This window comes from Phacochoerus africanus, chromosome X (genome assembly GCF_016906955.1).
Source record: "Phacochoerus africanus isolate WHEZ1 chromosome X, ROS_Pafr_v1, whole genome shotgun sequence".
Classification (NCBI taxonomy): Eukaryota; Metazoa; Chordata; class Mammalia; order Artiodactyla; family Suidae; genus Phacochoerus; species Phacochoerus africanus.
This window is the reverse complement of record NC_062560.1, coordinates 78955389-78977191: the sequence shown is the minus strand read 5'-3', so window position 1 is coordinate 78977191 and position 21803 is coordinate 78955389.

The following is a 21803-nucleotide window of genomic DNA, read 5'->3' as shown; positions in this document are numbered from 1 at the left end:
AATTATACATACTGTATTTGTTATTTGGATCAGCCTAAATGGGCACATCATTATCCTTACTTAAACCTAGACTTGAGATCTAGTATGCAGTAATCATTATATAATATTTTAAATATTACTATATTGTAAGATTGAGGAAACAATTCTAACTGGGCTCTATTAACCAGGGATTGAATAAACCTATTGAAAGCATGTGCTGCCTTTTGGGAAAGTTTTACATTATTTACAATCACACATGCATATATTCAGCAGGGTTGATTAACCTCATTGGAAAATATGTTACTGGCCATTGCTTACCTTTTCTGTAGCTACTGTTTCTATATTTTTCATAAATAAAATTAGGGCTCTATTTTAATAAAATTCAGAAAAAGACCAATCAATTCAATTTTTTTCACAATGAAACTTGATATTTTATATAGAGACTTTGCCACAGAAACCAAGACAATTTACTAAATTTAATTTGCTAAATCTAAATTAAAGGCAGTAAGAATGGAATAAAGTAGTTCTTAAAGTTAGCTATGTATTTGAAACATCTAGGGAGCTTATAAAAATACCAATGCCTGAGCACTACCCCAGAGATGCTGATATAATTGGTTGAGATGCAAACTAGGCATTTCTGTTTTTCAAAGGTCCCTAGGTGATTCTCACCTGCAGCCAGAGTTGAGAAGCACTTCAAAAACTCCCTCCTTACTTGCAAATCACTGTGCAGTAAGCCATGTTAACTGAAGACCATAAGGACAAACAACTGGACTAATTAAGCATGTAGTAGCTACTTGTTTCACAAAGCCCAACAAAAGCCAAAAATCTTACCCACTAGGAATTTTCTTTCACTAAGTTAAAATGCATTGGTTTCTGCCATGGAGTGTGATTTATTTAGTTAGTTTTTTTTCTGTTGCAGGTGGCTTATTTGCTCAGTCTTCTAATGGAATTTCCTGTTTTGCAATAGTCACTGCAATTTTTATGCATAATCCAAAGCATAATGTTTTAAATCAATTTAACACCCAGACAACTTTACACAGGCATTATAGAGATGGTATCTTCTCATCAATAAAAATGATACAGAACCTGTTCCAGAGTTATACAACAAAAAATTTCCAGCAATCACCTTTATTATAGAATATGAAACAGATCTCAGAGACAGTTTTTTAAATGCTGGAGATTTACAGCATTTCATTCACAACTGCTTATTATTGAAAAGACTGAAGGTCAGTATTTGAGATTTGCTCAACTACACATGTTGTTTTCACAAAAGTAAGAAGGATAATCTGTCATGTTAGTCAAGAGATGCACCCTTTGAAGCACTGTGCACTTCAAGGAGAAAACCCAGCTCTTAAATCAATGTTTAAAGTATATTTGGATAACAATAGCTCTTATTCATAAATAATAAAACAAGCTGTTAAAGTGTATCTGATAAATACCTTAGGCCAAGAGGAGTCAAATATAATGGGAAGGGGTATGCCATTTGAACAGAATAAAAATACAATGGCTTATATGACTGACAGAAACTCAAAAGAGACCAAAATGTAGTTACTAAAAAACATAAGCAAGAAGCCATTATATTTGAAAGAAAAGTTAGTGAATTTATGGAAGCTTTTATCTCTAAATGGAGAAGATTGACAGAATACCTAAGTACAATATGAGTGTAATTTATTTTTATTCAAAAAGAATATTCTGTAACAGGTTGTGATAGTAAACTGAGCTACCTATATCAGATTGAATTTTTGGTTTATATATCTATTCTACTTACTATACAGGGGGGTTCTTTGAGGTCAAAGAAACTCATTCTTTAGATATTTTAGACATTTAGATATTTTCATCACCAAGCAGAGTCTATGTATTAACATAGAAGCCATTCCATATATATTTGTTAAATAAATGACAATTTTTCATTAAATATTTACTAAGTTTCAAGTAGTTTGTTAGGCATAGACTAAAGGAACATATATGACATCTTGAATTATTAATTCTTTATATCTCAGTATTAGACTGTAGAATTTATCACTCTAATGTCTCTAAAGCATAAAAGTTAATCCTAGAAACTTCTTTTAAGCAATAAAGAAACAATTCAAGTAAATTAGAACAACTAGTTTCACAGGGATCCTCAATAAATCAGCGAAGAAAATGACTAACATACTCATGATTTTTTGGTAAAATAACACCTGGTGATTAAATTCTTAGAGATTTCCTTGTGAGTTCCCTGTGAGTTAAGTAGAATACGTAGCCACATTAAAAATTAAATGCATGATGATGGGTGAATATATGAGAAGTAAAAGAATGCAAGGAAATATGGCAAAGATAATGTCTCTTACCTAATGGTCACAAGATATGAGAATTTAAAACCTCAATTCTTATTTATAAATGTCTCAGTGTCTAACTCAGCAACTACTGCTAACTCCATTGAAGAAACATGTGCTCAGAAGAAAACCTCTCAACCTTTCAATATTAACGTTGCTTGATAAAAAAGAGAGATGATTCTAAGTCACTATTGCAGAGGTCTCTACTTACACTGCACTCTTAAGTCCAGATATTTTGTCATAGAAAAAGACAAAATATTTGAATCAGTACTGTCATGCATTGCCAGACTTATTCCATTTCCATAGGTCCAATGGACTTATACCATTTCTCTCACCATTAGTGTGTTTGTAACACTATGGGGTCTTTCAAAGACAGATCCCCTCCTTCATATCCTCTACTTTAGCTCCTCTTTGAAGTACCTAGATAATAGTATCTGATACACATTTCCTGAGTTGTTTTACAGATGTGAACCTCCACCACCACCACCAAATGGGAGATGTCAACTGTTTGAGGAGGATGAATACTTATCCCACAGACCTCTTAAGCCTGAAGATCGATAATGTTAACCCCCATGATACTGCCTGTTACCTCACCATCAGCCAATCAGAGAACTATGCACCAGCTGATCACATACCCTTCAACCTTCTTTCCTCAACTGACCTTTAAAAGTACTCTCCTAGAAGTCTGTTTCTGTTGTACAAACAGGCTCTGAAAACAAACTTATGGCTACCAAAGGGGACATGTGGGAGAGAATGGACTGAGGATTGGGACTGGCATATACACACTGTGGTATATGGAATGACTGCCCAAAAGGGACCTGTTGTATAACAAAGAGGACTCTACTCAATATGCTGTAATAATCTATATGGGAAAACAATCTGAAAAAGAATGGATGTATGTATACGTATAACTGAATCACTTCATTGTACAGCAGAAACTATCACATTGTCAATCAACTATACTTCAATAAAAGCTTAAAAAATTCAATTATAATGAAAACAAAATGCTTTCTTGAAATCCACGATGGAGTTCAAGTGTTTTCAGCGCTAGTTGTCCTGAACCCCTTGCTTACTGCTGCCCTACAACATATGCTGCACTTTCCTTCACCACAACCTGGTAAGATTGACTTTACTGTGCATGGGCAAGCAGACCCAGGCTTTGATTTGGTATAAAACACTTGTTCTAGTCCTCAAACTATAAAACATACAATACATATATGAGATACGATAAAGGAGTTTCTGATGGCTGAAAGATACAATGAAAGTCTATGAATGTTATTACTATAAAGCTTACAAAATTATGAATATTAGAAAATGATGAAAAACTGATATCATTGCAAAAGAATATGGTATAACACATGTGAATATGACTAGTTTATTCAGGAGAAACTGAAAAAGAATCTGTCCCCTACTAGTGGCAAGAAAGCAATTGATCATGGAAGAACTAAGTCTTAGCTCGAGCATGGAGAAATACATATGATTAAATGAAATAAACATGATTTGTCTAGTAGTCCAAAAGAGAGTGGTCAGAAGATACCTCTATAGCAATTGTACTGGCAAACTTTATTAGAAAAAAATATCCAGTAAACTGCCCAAGAAAGTTTCTCCTGCTAGTTACTTTCAGAAGTCAAAAGATATGACGGAGTTCCTCTCATGGCTCAGTGAAAACAAATCTGACTAGTATCCATGAGGACACAGTTTCAATCCCTGGCCTCGCTCAGTGGGTTAAGGATCCGGTGTTGCGGTGAGCTATGGTATAGGTCACATATGTGGCCCGGTCTGGCATTGCTGTGACTGTGGTGTAGGCCAGCAGCTAAAGCTCTGATTCGACCCCTAGCCTGGGAACCTCCATATGGTGTGGGTGCAGCCTTGAAAAGACAAAAAGAAAAGAAAAAAGAAATCAAAAGATATGAATTTAGAAGGTGATATACTTGACATGAAAGCAATACAGTAAATTAATGCTACTTCATTTAAAACAATAAATAAATAAGAAGTAAACTTAAAAAACAAAACTATAAATGGGTGAATTATATCTCCGACAAAGCTGTTAAACCAAAGCAAGATGAAAATAAATCCTTTTCTCCTAAAATAGGGGAATTTGCATTTCAAAGTTGTTATTAATTTAGCAGTGAGGACATGAATGTCACTGTTTCTAAATAAGAAAATCTAGGTTTAGAATAGAATTGTAATTGTTTTAATTGTTTGGTTGAGATCAGAGATGTAAATCCTAAACAAAACTCTATGGCAGTATCAATTTCAGTGTTTTAGTTGTTGAATTAGCCATAGACAGTAACAAACAAGGCTTCTAAATCATGTACTGAGTTAGATGGCATTGAATGAACAAAAACAAGGACTTTCAAGAGTTGTTAGGAAAAAAAAAAAAAGGAATGGAAAACTACCCAATCTGTAAAAATGGAAAGAGTACATATGAGAAGGTCTGAACTAGTAGCTATGCCTAACAATATTGTAAAGCTGAAGACCTGGGAATAGTGTATTTAATACCCATAAGAGTGCTATTCAAATAAACTTTTAAATTGCTTTCTTATTTTCTAAGGCTTTGAATAAAATATATTTCAAAACTTTTTAAAACCTTGACTTATTTTACTTAAGATGTCACTGTCTATTGTTTCCCATACATACAGAATAGGGCATTGAGCTGAAATGAATATGTATGGTTTTATTTCAGAACATCCTCAATAGTGTGCTCTACACAGAGTGAAAACATCTGTTTCTCAGAGATATAATGGGTGAATTTTGATGCTTCAGGGTGAGACAATGGTAGGTATGAAGGCTTGGAACATTTTCAAGGGAGGTTTAGAGTTTGCAGCAGTAATGAGAAAGGAGATGCAATGTGATCATATAGCTTCTCTCCCCCACCTGCACCTTGTCCATTTTTTTTGGCATTAGAGCAAAGAAAAATAATATTTTTAAAGAAATAAAGAGTCCAAATTGGACAGCTTAGTCACTTGGGACCTTACAGAAAAAATATGTGGAAAAATATTCAGAACGTCAGAGGGTTTTTTTTTTGTTTTTGTTTTTGTTTTTGTTTTTTTGGCTTTTTAGGGCTGCACCCACAGCATATGAAGGTTCCCAGGCTAGGGGTCGAATCGGAGCTGTAGCCACCGGCCTACGCCAGAGCCACAGCAGAGCCACAGCAACGCGGGATCAGAGCCGCATCTGTGATCTACGCCCCAGCTCACAGCAGTGCTGGATCCTTAACCCATTGAGCGAGGCCAGGGATCTAACCAGAAACCTCATGGTTCCTGTTGGATTCATTAACCACTGAGCCACGACAGGAACTCCAAGAGCATCAGAGTTTTAAAAAGAGGATACCTCGCGTCATTGATTTTCCCAGGATACTTCCATGCACACCAAAGAACAGGATTACAACTGCCTGAATTAAGGCTAAGGCATAGTTCATCATTCGTGATACATATTTCTTTCTGTTTCACATGAAGTCAGAGGACCCCGAAAAGAAGCTTTTTAAATCTTGTGTAATCAAGCATTTCCTATTACATTAGTAGAATACTCCACATTTTATTCTAGAAAATTAGTTTCCCTGGGACTAGCTCAGTTCTGTCAAACTCTTATCAAAATTTGGAAATTAAAAATAAGATAAATATACTAAGTGTTTATAAAAAGTGAAATATGATAATGTGTTCGTGATGGGGTTCAGGGCAGGCCATCCCAAGATATGTACTTTGGCATATTGGTTATTTTGAATTAAAGTAACTTAAGAAACAGGAAGTGCAAGAGGGACATTCTGACCCTCCTTTGTCCCCCTAAAAGCAGGAAATAAATCTCCAAGGTGAAAAATATCCTCCCTGTACAAGGAGAAAGCTAGAGATCCTCATTACTGGAGACAGAGAATCAGGGCTGAGAAGGCTATAAACAAACCTTGTTAATTCTTTACTAATTTTACTATACCAAGCCCAAATCCCCCTGTCTTGTCAATTCTTCATAAATTTTTTCTTTGTCTAAAAGGCGCAAAAGCTGCCTGCTTTGTTCATTTCTTTAAGCATTATATTATTTTATGAGCTCCCATACATATGAAATTAGTTTTTGTCCAATTAATTTATCTTATGCCAATCTAATCATTACAGCAGCCATAGAACCTAGAAAATATAAAGGGAAAAGATCCCCTCTCCTACACTAGAAATTGAAAGGATACAGAAGAAATATGTACTTGATTAATATGAGCTCCCAATTCAGGTGTGAACATTATACTTATATACAGAGAAGGATGGACAGATTGCAGGAGGCTTTCTGGAAGAAACGTTTCCAGAAATACTGAGAGAGGAGCTATGTTCAAAATGGCAAATGTAACAGAACGTCTGGAAGTAGTAAGCAGAAAATCTTGGGCAAACGACAAAAGGGTTATATTTTAATTGGAAGTAAAGATAATAAATTATAGCAAAGAATGTATAATGGGAAAATGCAGTTAATACAGATGATTCCATCAATTTAGTAGTGAGTTACAGCAATAGCTAAAGAGGATACAGTCTACTTGGGGAAGGGGGTGATTACTTTGTATTTATTTTCCTTGACAAATATCATTTGCATTTTTTTTTTCTTTTTACGGTCATACCTGCAGCATATGGAAGTTCCTGGGCTAGGGATCTAATCAGGGCTATAGCTTGAGGCCTATGTCACAACCACAGCAATGCGAGATCTGAGCCACTTCTCTGACCAACACCACAGCTTGCAGCAATGCCAGATCCTTAATTCACTGAAGGAAGCCAGGGATCTGACCCGCATCCTCATGGACACCATGTTGGGTTCTTAACCCGCTGAGTCACAATGGGAACTCCCACTTATGTATCTTTAAAGAAAAATGGAAATGACATGTAGAAAGACACTAAAGAGCTAGATATTACAATACAATAATTGAAAGGGAATATATGAGACTAGAAAGGAACTCAGAAATACAGTGGGGTTACAAAGACAGCTTCTATTTTAGCATAGTAGGACCAAAATTACTCTGCTGACAACTCAGGGTTGGAAATTTTATAAGGGATTTGAAGATGGTTAAAACGTTTTGCAACAGTCATTCAAGGCCCAGGGCAGAAAGTTAATGAAAAAAGAATTAAAAGACTTCTGAACAACATCTAGAACACCAACAGGAGCTGAATACGATCAATGTGTAGTATGCTAGATATTCAGCACGATTTTGTGGGGGTTTTTTGCCAAAGAGTGTTCAGTGGCCTGTGGAGAATACAATCTGTGAGGGGACAACAGTTGGAAATCGGCACTACAAACAATAATAAGCCAAGGATGGCAATGATGAGATAAGGAAAGAAATGTAACCAGGAAGGAATTTCATAAAGTAGGATGAACAACTGGAGGATCCAACAAAGGGAAAATTCAAGTTAACCAGATAGGATAACACAAGGCAAATAATAAAGTTATGATCATAGAAAAAGAAGACAATGTTCAAAATCATGGAGTCCTTGTAATCACATGAAAATAAGATCCAGGGAATGCACATATGTACATGTAGGTGCCACAAAGTCGACAAACCTAGGAACAAAAATCAACAAAATTAAAAAACAAAGCAACAAAAACAAGCACGTAAGACAAAACAGATATTTATTTGTGAAGATATCTGAATTAACACTGAATGTCAGGTGTAAACAGAAGTCTTGAGTAAGCATTAGAAGGGGAATCCAAAGATCAAACCAGAGATGTCCTTCAAATTTGCCACTAACCAAGTTTTTAGTCACTACCAACTGAGTTAAATAATCTATTCTAAAGCAAAATAAGAAGCTGTTAAGACCACAAAACTCAGTGTGCCTATAGTACAATGTCCCTGGAATATCGTATCTATGGAACATATGTAGGAAAAAGGCAAATAGGTTTGCTTGTAGGTGGTAATGCTAAATTAGAGCTCTTAGTGCTATTTAATTTTCTCATCGCATTTACATTCAATTGAATGTTTGATAAGGATAATGGCTTAGTATAAAAGAAATAGCATTCATAATTGCTGTAGATTTAACTTCATGCATTCACTAGATTATCATGCTCCAAAAAATATGTATGAAAATAATCCTTGACTAAAGCCAAGGCATGTTGATACATCTCTTCAGAAATATACCTTTAGAATTAGTTCCATTTGGGGCTAATATTTAAGAAATATCTCACTATGCCATGTCTTATTCAAATTCCTAAGCTATACATTGAGGACAATTTATAATGAAATTTCTCAACATTTCTGGATTGTTGAAGAGGATAAGGGAAGAAGTGCCTTGGAGACACCAGTAAAATGGTTACTTTACTATATGTTCCTTCAAATATTCTCATTGTCTCCCTCTTCTTCGTGTAGTCTTCCAGCAAATGGCAACACAAATGACAGGGGTCTGGAAGAAGAGAAGCCAATGACAGAAAATGGCTTTTATTTGCTTTTTTTACTATAGCTATTCTTTCTGATACCCACTAGCCTAGTCTGAAAGAAGCCACTTTGTAAATTTACCTCAGGCAAATATAAAGAAATAAGAAATATACTCCTTTGAGAATCTGTCAGTTCTGTTTCTGCCATCTTCAGTTTAGCACTTTGGTGAACATACTCTTTAACAAGCATGGCCATTTGTGCAAACCCTGAGGGCAATTTAGACTTAGGCTTAACCAAAGGGGAGGGATCTTGAATAAAAATGTCTAGATGGAAATTTTCAGGTTAGTACTAAGGGAGCCAGTTTGTGTTTAAGCAAGACATGTTTGTTTGTTTGTTTTAATATTAACCAGGTTCGAAAAATTGTACTTCTCTCTTTTAGTTGAAAATCAAGTTTACTATCACTAATTTATTCAATCACAGGCTACTATGTGTTGAAACGTGTTTTCCTTTCAATTAACTCTTAGCCCTCCCACACTAAAGAATGAAAGAACAATGGAGTGTGGCATTTGCTTTTATTCTCCTCTTTGAATGCCAATAGCTTCTCTGTGAAATACAATCTTTTAGGAGGGAGGTAGAAAAACATGTCTATCTGTAACATAAGCCTCTGATTGCAATCTGAAACTAGTCCTCTTTGTTGGGTCTCTGAAGTCATTTAAACGTAAATAGATGGGGAAGTAATTGAGAAATTATAGGTCCTTTGATGTTTGAGAATCTAACCAACAATAAGCATTCATTTAGATACTTCATGCTTAACCAAGATAATGAGTGGCCCAATTTTTTTTTTAACAAATGCAGGAACCTTATTTTTTTCACTTATCACAAATGAACATAAAAGTCATATTTTATAATTTATATTTAAAAAACCTAAATAGGTGAAGTTCAGGAGTTCAAGAGATTAATTCAACTTTTATGGAAACATTTGTAATAAATCTAAAGTTAATGAATATTCTGACACTTAATATATTTAAGGTTTATAGCTTCTTGAATTTAATATCCAAAATACCCTTCAAATGTATACATAAGTGCAATGAACCAAAAATAAAGAGCATTAGAGGACAGACCTAATCTCCATGGTATATGTTAACCATATTATGTTAGGCTAGGTATAGAATGGGTATAGTCTAGTGAAAACGGCTTGATGAGGGGTCTGTAACATCATCAGAGTGGAGAGAAGTAGAAATTTTTTTAAATATTATTCTTTCAGAAATATCTTCAAACATTAAATGTGTTCAAGATAATTACTAAAATATAATAAAATAAATACTTTGAGATAAAAGAAGTATTTGCTTTATTTCTTTTTGCTTTTTAGGGCTGCACCTGCAGCATATGTAAGTTCCCAGGCTAGGGGTCCAGTAGGAGCTACAGTTGCCAGCCTACATCACAACCACAACAACACAGGATCCAAGTTGCATCTGTAGCCTACACCACAGCTCGCAGCAATGCCAGACCCTTAACCCACTGAGCAAGGCCAGGGATTGAACCTGCATTCCCATGGATACTAGTCAGGTTCATAATCTGCTGAGTCACAGCAGGAACTCCTATGATTTCAAGTTTTTTTCTTGGTTACAAAAGGTATTTTGGACAGATTGGCTGGCTTCAAACCATGGCTCTTCTACTTGTGAGCTCTGTAATCTTAGGCAAGTCACTTAAACTTTCTGTACCCCGGTTTCCTAATCTGTAAAATAGTTTATAAGATTATTGTTAGAACTAAATACGTAGTAGGTATAAACATGTAGATATAGAAGAATTCTTATATACATATACGCACTTATATGTATGCACACACACACACACACACACACACACAGTGCTTGGAACAGTGCAAGCACACTATAAGTAAGTTAATTTTACTATGTTTACTTTGGTATAGAAAGGTAGTGGGGAAAATGACCAAGTGCTCACAGCTGTCCCTTTCTTATCCTCTGCTTTGAGACAGAAGGGAAGGGGTCAGGGCACAGCAATTAAAAGAATGACACAGCCATTGATAAAAACAGGATAGGACAAAAACTGGTTAGAACCAACCAGGCCCAAGATGGCAGAAGAGTTAAACTCTGGGAGCCCTTGAGTCTCATTATGCACTCATTGAAATACATTAGCATGCTAGGTGACACACTCACATGACAAGACTGATCATAAAAGGCCAAAAAGTGGGCAGTGGCGTCAATTCCTGGAAATCCTGCCCCTTCCCCAAAATAGTTGGAATAATCCTCCCATTTATTTACCTAAGAAATTAACCCAATTCATAAAACCTAAAAACTCTGTATTCTAGAGTTGTCTTTCACTTTCTGAGATGGCCCACTTTCTGACGATGGAGTGTGTGCCTCCCTGAATAAATCTGCCTTCAATCTAATTCAGCTTACTCTTGAGTTCTTACCTGTGCAAAGCCTTGTACTTCACTTGACAGCCCGACCCAGGGACTTGCCAAACACCTAGAATATGACCATTCTCTCACTCCCTCCTCTTTCTCCTATAACACTTTGTCTTGACCAAACTTTATCAGATATCTCTCCTTCCTATAGGCTCCTGAGCTCTGCTTGCTCCCAAGCAATGAGCAAACACTAAAAATGTGGACCACGTTCCCTTTATCAAGGTCTCCTGGGAATCAGCAAGACAATTTCCTGGTGGACCCCATCGGTCATTTATCTGGCTTGTCTAGTTTCTTCTTAGAAGATTCTGCTTACCCCTTTCTACTTTAAAAAGCGAAATACCTGGAGTTCCCATCATGGCTCAGTGTAACGAATCTGGCTAGGAACCATGAGGTTGTGGGTTCAAACCCTGGCCTTGCTCAGTAGGTTAATGATCTGGCATTGCCATGAGCTGTGGTATAGGTCACAGACGCCTTCTCTCTATTTGGAATAAAAACATTCTGTAAGTCTAGGATTTGCTTTTATTTGACCAAAAAAGCTATCCTTCACTGAAAACTACATTTTCCATTGTTCCCGATATTATGATTATATTACTGTTTTAATATTCACTATCGAAGTGTTTTATATTAAAATTGTATGACCCAGGTGTTTTCTGAACAGGAAAATAAATTCACCTGATAATGCTGTACACAGAGACCTAATTTTTTAAAACAAAAACACTTTTCTATTTATAGAATAACTACACTAGATAAAATTGGCCCATATTTCTGTTCTTCCAAATTCCAAATTTGAAATAACTGAGCAACAGGGGCATTTCTAAATGTACCAGAGTGTTAGAACACCTAAAATTTGTAGAGCTTCAATCTCTCTCTCTCTCTTTCACTTTATATAGCTACTGACATTTTATTACCCTTGATTCTCTCTCTCTCTCTTTTTTTTTTTTTTTTTGCTTTTTTGGGCCGCACCCGCAGCATATGGAGATTCCCAGGCCAGGTGTCCAATCAGAGCTGCAGCTGACGGCCTATGCCACAGCCACACCACAGCTCACAGCAATGCCAAATCCTTAACCCACTGAGCAAGGCCAAGGATCAAACCCTCAAGCTCATGGTTCCTAGTCAGATTCATTTCCACTGTGCCATGACAGGAACTCCTGTTTCCCTCCTTTTAATTGGAGAATTTTTCTATGACCTTTTGCTTTCTGGGAGGATTTAATTCTTAAAAAGTCATCACTCTAAGGTCACAGTGATGAGACAGTTGAGCCCAGCATTTGAAAACTCTCGAAAAGGTATACTGAGTGAAAATTCTCTAATGATGTTATTTTAGATTCTCTCTCAAACAGTAATGAAAATGTATTTTGACATTTTAGTCAGGCTCCATTTTCAGGTAACTTTCACATCTGATAAAGCCATCCAGGGCTAACAGAGTACTTCTGGCATAGCCTAGACCACCCTTTGGCAAGTTCTTTTTCAAAGACAAAATTTGGTTGCTCAAACTAGCACGGGCTAACTCATCTTTAAATAACTCACATTTAACCTAGCATACAGTTATGGCAGCATTTTTGTTCCTGAGATAGATAGCATTTAAGGTTTACTGAATTTAACTTCCAAAATATATTCCATCAGAAGTTTAAGGGAAATCCACTTCTTTTAACCTCAAAACATGAAGAGGAAACCAAGGTACACATTCTATTAAACAAATATCAGTAAACTGCTAAAAAACTGTTTATATTTAGTGATGGTGCAGTTTAACCAATGAAGTAATTAAAATTCAACAGTATGTGTGACATAAATTATTTTTTAATAGTAGAAATCCAAGTTTTCCTAGAAAGACTGTTCATAAATATGTGAGCAAAATTTAAATTTTTCACATCAAAGGAGGCAAAAATACACAGTGAGGAAAAGATAACCTCTTCAATACATGATATTGGGAAAACTGGACAGCTACATGTAAAAGAATCAAAGTAAAATAAGCTCAAAATCGACTAAAGGCTTAAATGTAAGACCTGACACCATAAAATTTCTAGAAGAAAATAGTGACAGTATACATTTTGACATAGGTCTTAGCAATACCTTGGTATGTGGGAGGTATCCTATCTTCTCAGACAAGGTAAACAAAAGCAAAAATAAGCAAATGGGAGTACATCAAAAGCTTTTGTACAGCAAAGGAAGCCATCAACCAAATGAAAAGGCAACTTACTGAATGAGAATATATTTTCAAAAAACTGATAAGGTGTTAATATACAAAATATACAAAGAACTCATACAACTCAATGTCAAGAAAACAAACAACCCAGTTAAAAATGGGCAGAGGAACACAATAGACATTTTTCAGCAAAGACATACAGATGGCTAACAGACATGAAAATATGCTTTACATCACTAATCATTGAGGAGATACAAATCAAAACCACAATGAGATACCACATCACACCTCTCAGAATGGCAATCATCAAGAGACAACAAATAACAAGTGTTGGTGGGGATGTATAGAAAAGGGAATCCTCATGCACTTCTGGTAGGAATGTAATTGGTGCAGCCACTAGGGAAAATTGTATGGAGGTTCCTCATAAAATTAAAAATAGAACTGCTGTATAATCCAGCAATCTCACTTCTGAGTATTTATACAGAATACTAATACACTAATTTAAACAAATGCACTAATTTAAAAAGATATATGCACCTTAATGCTCATTGCAGCATTGTTTACAATAGCCAAGATGTGGAAGCAACCTAAGTCTCCATCAATAGATGAATGGATAAAAATGTGGCATATGTATAAGTGTAATACTATTCAGGTATTAAAAAAAGAAATCATGCCATTTGCACAACATAGATGAATCTAGAGGATATTTTGCTAGGTTGAATAAATCAGACTGAGAAAGACAAATACTATATGATCTCATATGTGGAATCTAAAAAACAAAAAAAACCCCAAAAATATAGAGACTGAAAGGATGGTTGCCAGAGGGGAGAGAATTGGGTGAAATAGGTGAAAGGGATTAAGAGGTATTAAGCTCCAGCTTTAAAATAAAAGTCATCGGATGTAATATACAGCATAAAGGATATGGTCAGTAATATTGTAGTAACTTTATATGGTTACAGATGGTTACAAGACTTGTGTAGTCATCATTTTATAATGTATGCAAATGTCAAATCACTGTGTAATACATTAAAACTATCATATATTGTACATCAACTATCTTTCATTAAAATTTTTTTCACATTGAAAGATTACATTCTAAAGCCCAGTTTCTCAGAGAATATCAATTTATTGATTAATCATGTTTAGTTTACAGTATTTTTCTCTATGACCTTATCAGACATCATCATGCTTCATATTCACTCACTTTTGTTGTCACTGTTAAATTGTGAATTGTGATGGTCCCTTTTATTGCTAAAATTTATCATAAAATAACTATTACTAGAGCATTCACAAAGTGATGATGTCAGCAGTATGCTGTTTTGGCACAGTTGGAAAAGAAAGTGTTGGTGAAAAATAAAATAAGACTTGAAAACTGCTTCTAGGACTGTGTAAATGATAGAAAAGGTAGAGACAGCTCAGCTTGAAGCTCTTTCAAGGCAGAACTACAACATATGTCATCTTAAATACTTATAATTTTAACTCCACTAAGTAGCTACTGTAGCTTCAGAAATTTAAGAAAAATATAGCACAACATACTTTGAAATCAATTTTCTTTGAAACTTACAGTCTTACCTTTCCTGCCCTTTTCCCCTTGGATTTCCGCTGATTTAGGATAAAATGGAGGCAAAGGAAGCAAAGGAAAACAAAACAAAAACAAAAACAAAAAATCAGCTCTAATTTGTTACTGCAAATATATTTTTTTAAAAAGCATGTCAATATTCCCAGTGCAATAATACACAATTTTGCACTTCTAATGAAACTATTTTCATCTGTTGAACTCTACAGCTGTTTTAGTAAAAAGATATAACAATATTACAAATCTCATGCAACAATATGAAGACCCATATAAAAAGCTTCAATGAGCATCAAAAAAAAAAAATTATGTGCTTAGCTCACATAGGCATTGGTCATGAAAAAGCTTCTTTCCAATTAGATATTCTCTTATTCTCCATCCATTTTTAAATGAATGAGTTTTTAATCTCAAGCATGGACACAATTTTTTTAAAAAAGAACTATGCTTGTTGGAGAGTCATGAATTAAGAATAAATATAAATATCTATGAGGCTTTGGGTACTGTCTTTAAATGTTAATTTTGGTGGGTCTTAGGAGCACCTTAATTCAATTCTGTTCAACTAAATCCTTTTTGCAGCCATCTTGGCAAAGTCATTTCATTAATTTTTTTATATAAGACTTCTTTATTTACCCCCATCCAACCTCAGGAAATGGATTTAAATTGATTTGGAAGACTCCAGAAGACTTTAGGTCATTTGTCCCTTGGATTCATGTTCCTTTATAGAGGATGAATATATCCCATGATAAATGCATTACATGTATAATATTTCTAGCAAATAATGCTCCCCAAAATTTTCTGCTCAAATTTTATCTCAGTTCCTTTTCATTGCTACAGTAATACAAAAGTTTATGTGAGAGCTTTATAGAATCTGAAGAATCACAGAAAATTGGTGAGGAGATAGGGTTGATTTTGAAATAAGTATAAATACAAAGAGAGATACAATAAATATAGCAAAAGGATGAATGATGTTGGGTTGTTGTTTGATCTCAGTTCAAATCCATTTGTTCCCCCCAAAATTAAGTTGTTTTGATCTGTACAGCAGAATTTAATACAACATTGTAAATCATCTATACTTTAGTAAAATAAAATTTTAAAAAATACATTTCTAGGAGTTCCTGTCGTGGCGCAGTGGTTAACAACTCTGACTAGGAACCATGAGGTTGCGGGTTTGGTCCCTGCGCTTGCTCAGTGGGTTGACGATCCGGCGTTGCCCTGAGCTGTGGTGTAGGTTGCAGACGCGGCTCGGATCCCGCGTTGCTGTGGCTCTGGCGTAGGCCGGTGGCTACAACTCCGATTCGACCCCTAGCCTGGGAGCCTCCATATGCCACGGGAGCGGCCCAAGAAATAGCAAAAAGACAAAAATAAATAAATAAATAAAAAATAAAAATAAAAAAATACATTTCTAGAAATTCCCTGGTGACCTGGTGTTTAAGGATCTGGGGTTGTCACTGCTGTGACCTGGGTTCAATCTCTGGCCCAGGAACTTCCTCACGCTACAGGTATGGCTCTAAATAAATAAACAAATAAATAAATAACATGAGGAAGCAACTGTGGCAAGGGGGCATTAAGCATGCCAATACTGTATCAATACCCAAAGTCTGTGAGGATCATCTGAGGGTGTTCAGTCTTGGCAACATGATTCTGCTGATCTAAATAGCTCTCTGAAGACCTTGGGGTATTAGCTCCTTCCTAGGAAGATAGATCTCTGCTTAGCAGTGGTGAAAACTGTGCAGTGACCCTGGGGAAGGTTATCATCTTGCCCACCAGTATCAGTGCTTTCATTTCCTAATGACGCCCTTTAGCAACAAGGTAGTTTCATCTTTGTGTCAGTAGTTGGACATCAGTTCTCAGTTGGTTAAGCTCTCCCTCCCCAGAACCATCTCATAAAAAGGTACACCTCAACTAAATTTGGACTTTATTCCTTTCCTCTTGCCCTTTGCTTGGAAGAATAGTGTGATTAACCTACCATTGGTGTGGAATATGTTCTTTCTTTACTGGCTTATTAAGGGACATTATCTTGTATGCTATAGATTTGCAAAATTTTTGTGATTTTTATGATTCCCACAGTGGACTTTTGTTAAATAAAATATTGGCAAAGACAATTTCAGTCTTTGAGCAAAATTTGACTTGAAACAAAACAAAGACTCTATAGTTTGTTATCCAATGGCTTATTCTCAGACTAAAAAGGGTATATATTTTTTCCTGTCATTTTAATATAAGTTGAATTTCCAAAACTGACATTGAGGCAGATATCCCGACATAGGCACAACTCTATTGTCTAAGGAAATCAAAATATGCTTTTTTTCCTTCCACTTTGGGTAGTTATTTTTAGTTTAAGGTAATGGTATTGCTCTTATAAGTTGATCAAATTCAATCAGCAGAGTTGACATTCTACTTGTCTGTGAAGGTGTATCCTGAGGATAATACCTTGAGTAATCTCTTTCAAGAAAATGTCCTTGGATTTTAATGTCTTTAAACAATTGGTATTTACAACTCTTCATCATGACTAATAATGCTTAAATCACAGGTTTTAATTTTCAACTTTCCAACAGAAATAATATCATGGACAAAAAAAAAACCTCAAACGTTTATCCATATCTAAGACTATAACATTAAAAAGTATCATTGTCTACTTTGCAAAACCACAATGGGTCTTTTTTTTATATTTGCTCCATTAGAATTTACTTTCAATAACAAAGTAGATTTTTGTTCGATGTTTTACCACTACTGAGCAATCCAAACTCCTTAGCAAATCAAGTGAAGATAAGGAACTGTTAATTATATCTATCTTGATAAGTTAGAAAAAGTAATGACAGTACCTAAGGTTAGTTAACATACTGAGGAGAGCACCTCTTTACCACTGCAGTGAAAAAATGCAACTCCAGGAGTTCCTGAGTACAGTGGGTTAAGTATCTGCCATTGCAGCAACTGTGCAATACATAGGTCACAGATGCAGCTCAGATTCGATCTCTGGCTCAGGTTTCATGTGCTGTGGGTGTAGCCAAAACTCCAGGATATGTGTTTATTTCCCTAAATTATACATTTTAACTAAGAGCACTGCCTATGCTGTGTTATTTTGCCCTTATCTGAGAAATTCTATTGAGAAAAGCTTAAAATAAATCAAGTGGGAAATATAAAATCATAGTCTTTGCATTTTACAAACCACATAGACACAACACAATCTGTCACCTATTGCAGGACAACAAGACAAGCATTAGAATTAAAAGAAAGCACAGAAATATATTGGCAGGCATGTGAGTAGGTTGGCATATTGACACCAAAGTTGATGATAGAAACATTTAAAAAATTTATTCTAGAAGCAGGAAAAACATGCTGAAAAGCAACTTCTATTTTATTGGTGACATGAATTTTTATCTCATTATAAAAATGACCCAAAAATGACCAACATTAAATCAACAAAATCATTGTCCAAACTAAATTATGTATAGTGGGGGAAGGAAAAAAGTTCATTAGTCTGAATGTTACAGGCTCAGAATTTTCTATAATATACATTAGTCATGTAGTTTCATACATTCCTACTAACCTCATGATATGAATAAATTTTAACTCTTACTACCAGTAAATGAACATTGCTCCTATTATATCTAATCTTCTAGATTGATAGAGTTGATTGACACTAATGAAAAAGAAGGGACAAGTTATAGGGTACAAGAGAAGTAACAAAGTTTGTTATTATCAAAGGTATGATCCTACTAAGAGAGCATTTTAAATTTTAGCCAGCTCTCTTTCAGTGGAAAATGGTGGCAGACAAGTCACCACAGTGAAGAGTTATTCAAGTATACACTGAGGCTATAGCTGTATTGGCATAATGGAAAGAAATAAGATCAAATAATTTTGGTATTTCTCATATCCACGTGCCTTTGTGTTTTAGCTTTACCTGTTTTAGGCCTGTGCATTCAAAATGAACACAAGGACAAAGGGTGAGGTCAATACAAGAAGAGACCTAGAATCCAAGAGTATTGCCACCACACAGTCTTTCTGAGAAGTCATAATTCATTCTTTTACCCATCTCCAGGTCTACTTTTTTTTTTCCCCCACACCTGCAGCAAGTGGAAGTACCCAGGCCAGGGATCAAACACACGCCACAGCAGCAACAGTGACTCGAGCCTCGCCAGTGACAATGCCAACCTTTAGCTCACTGAGTCACATAGGAACTCCCAGATTTACCACTTTTCCTTTTCTTAAAGTATAAGTATAGCTGTTAACTTCACTCTGGCTTCATATAGCTGTTAACTTCACTCTGGCTTCATGTAGAATATTCCTGAGTATTGCTGCTGCTTATAGAGCAGCTATCCGCTTGAACACAACTATTAGGAATTTTGGATCACCAAGACTAATAATAGAGGGAGCAAGACTAGAGTCAGAAGTCAAGGAAGCCACATCTCTAAGAACAGGTAATAGAAAGAAGAAGAAACCTATTACAGAGCAAAGATATCAGAGCTTATTCTAAATCACTACCCTGCCTGCTGTTTAGGAAAGAAATAGAACAGAATATATATAGGAGGCAATGCATTCTATCAGCACAGATTTATTTTTAAAAGATTGTTACAATTATCACTCAATAAAGCATTGACCATCACTAAATTTTTGTCAGTTGAATCAAGTGCAATAGCAACTTGATATGTCCTTTAACAGTCAAGATTTAACAAAAAGCACTTAAAATGACATCAGAAGCATAGTAATTGCACCTTTTCTGAATGGCATAGTCAAAATGAAAATATTTATGACTGTGTATACATAGAATATCCTGAATAAATATTTGTCTAAAAATGGACTCAATGGAGGAAGAAATTTTTTTTATCCTTGTATGTGCATGTGTGTGTATAACATAACAAATTATAAGCCTATGGAATCAGATTTCTAATACTATACCCTGTGGAATACCCACCGCTCCCCCTAACTGACACTTAAAAAATATCAGAACTTTAAGTGTAATTTTTACTTGGTTTAAATAATATAACTACCACTGCCTCATTTATTTTTTTAGTAGGTAGGTTATTTGACATTATATTTCAGAACTTCATTCAGTTATCGACTTACAGTGCTGTTGGCTTTAAAGGAAAGATACTGGTGAATCTCAACATGTGATGTTTGTTTACTACCTATTTTCATTCTGAAATGTAAACAACTGTTTCAAAAGAACACATTTATGAGAATGTATCTCATAAATCTTATGTAAACATCATATCCAAGTTTTTGCATGGGTATATGTTTTCATTTCTCTTGGGCATATACCCAGGAGTGGAATAGCTCTATGTTTAATCATTTGAGAAAATGCCAGACTGTTTAACAAAGAAGTTGCATAATTTCAAACTCAGTAAAATCAGTAGTGTACAAGGGTTCAGATTTCTCCACATCCTTGCCAACAAGGTAATTTATTTTTAATTCCTTAACCTTAGAATTAAAGAATGTCTAAATATTAAAATTAAATATTACATATTAGAATATTTAGAATTAAATTCCCATCTGAATACTTTTAAAATATTTACTGGGATCCAAAGTTAGTTTAATTAGATCAGTAAAATTATGTAGCATGGAAGTTCCCGTCATGGCTCAGCAGTAAACAAACCTGACTAGCATCTATGAGGACACATGTTTTATCCCTGGTCTCACTCAGTGGGTTAAGGATCTGGTGTTGCCATGAACTGTGGTGTAGGTCACAGATGCAGCTCGGATCCCACGTTGCTGTGGCTGTGGTGTAGGCCAGCAGCTACAGCTCCAATTGGCCCCCTAACCTGGGAACCTCCATATGCCATGGGTGTGGCCCTAAAAAGAAATACAAAATAATATTATATAGTGTGAACTATTCTACTATATAAGCTTAATGTACTCTTCTATGGTACTGAGATACCAGTGAACAAATTGTCCAACTCATCCATTCAGCGGGTTGAAAAGTTATCAATTCCATGCCATGAATTTACACATAATTTGAAATACATGTGTCAAATCGGAGATTCCCTCTGCTAAAGTGAATGAAACTTAAAAATGGTTGTCAAATTATTATTTATTCAAATCCACCTACTGTATAGTGTGTCACTGTTAAAGTCTGACAGAACATTTGGAAGAAGACATAGGATATCATGGGACAATGCCATTGCATTTGCTGAGTTATGGGGGAAAGGGATTGAGAGTACTGGATTAAATCCAGTTGAAATGATTTTTCAAGGGTCCTGAATCTTGGAATTGGAACATGGAGAGATTATAAAAGTATCAGAATGAGAGTCAAACTAAGCAGGGGGGGAGCAATGCTTTATACAAGATTGATGCTGGAATCGATCTAGCAAAGCTAAACAAGAATAAAATATTCTCAAAATGACCTAGAAGCAGAATATTATGAATGATACCAAATTCCCAGATTCTTATCAGAAGTCAGGGTTGACATGGATTACTACTGAACTTATTCTCACATAATCTTTCTGGTTTATTCAAAACTCTACACTTTCCTTGAAACATTCTTATACTATGAGAATAACAAAGCAATGTGATAGACACATCTGCCTTCTTGAAAACACTGTAACAAAAACAATGTGACAGACACATCTGCCTTCTTAAAATATTGCATGTCTGTGGGAACAATGTTTCATCTTTAATTGTTTGAATTTTGTATAAAGATACCTTTGTCTAGACATAAGCAATTGTCTCCAATATCACTTTAAATTACAGATCACTTTAATGTGTCATTCCTGTAAAATGTAAAAATCTGAGAATGTTGCATTGTGTCTATTAAAGCTTGTATATGATTACACAATGAACATCAAAGTAATAAAGTGATTGTGAGAATAAACACCAGAATACAAATGATTTTTCTTATTTACAAGAAGGAAAACATTTTTTAAAGTGCAGTATCTACCATCCACTTAATTCTGTGAATGCCTGCTTTTTATATTAGATGAAAGAATGACTTATGAGAACTATGATAAGAAATAAAAATTTAAAAGTGACCTATTTACCTGCCTTTATATCAAACTCTGTGATAAAAAAAGGGTATTTTAAAATAGTATTATTAGTTCAACTGCATT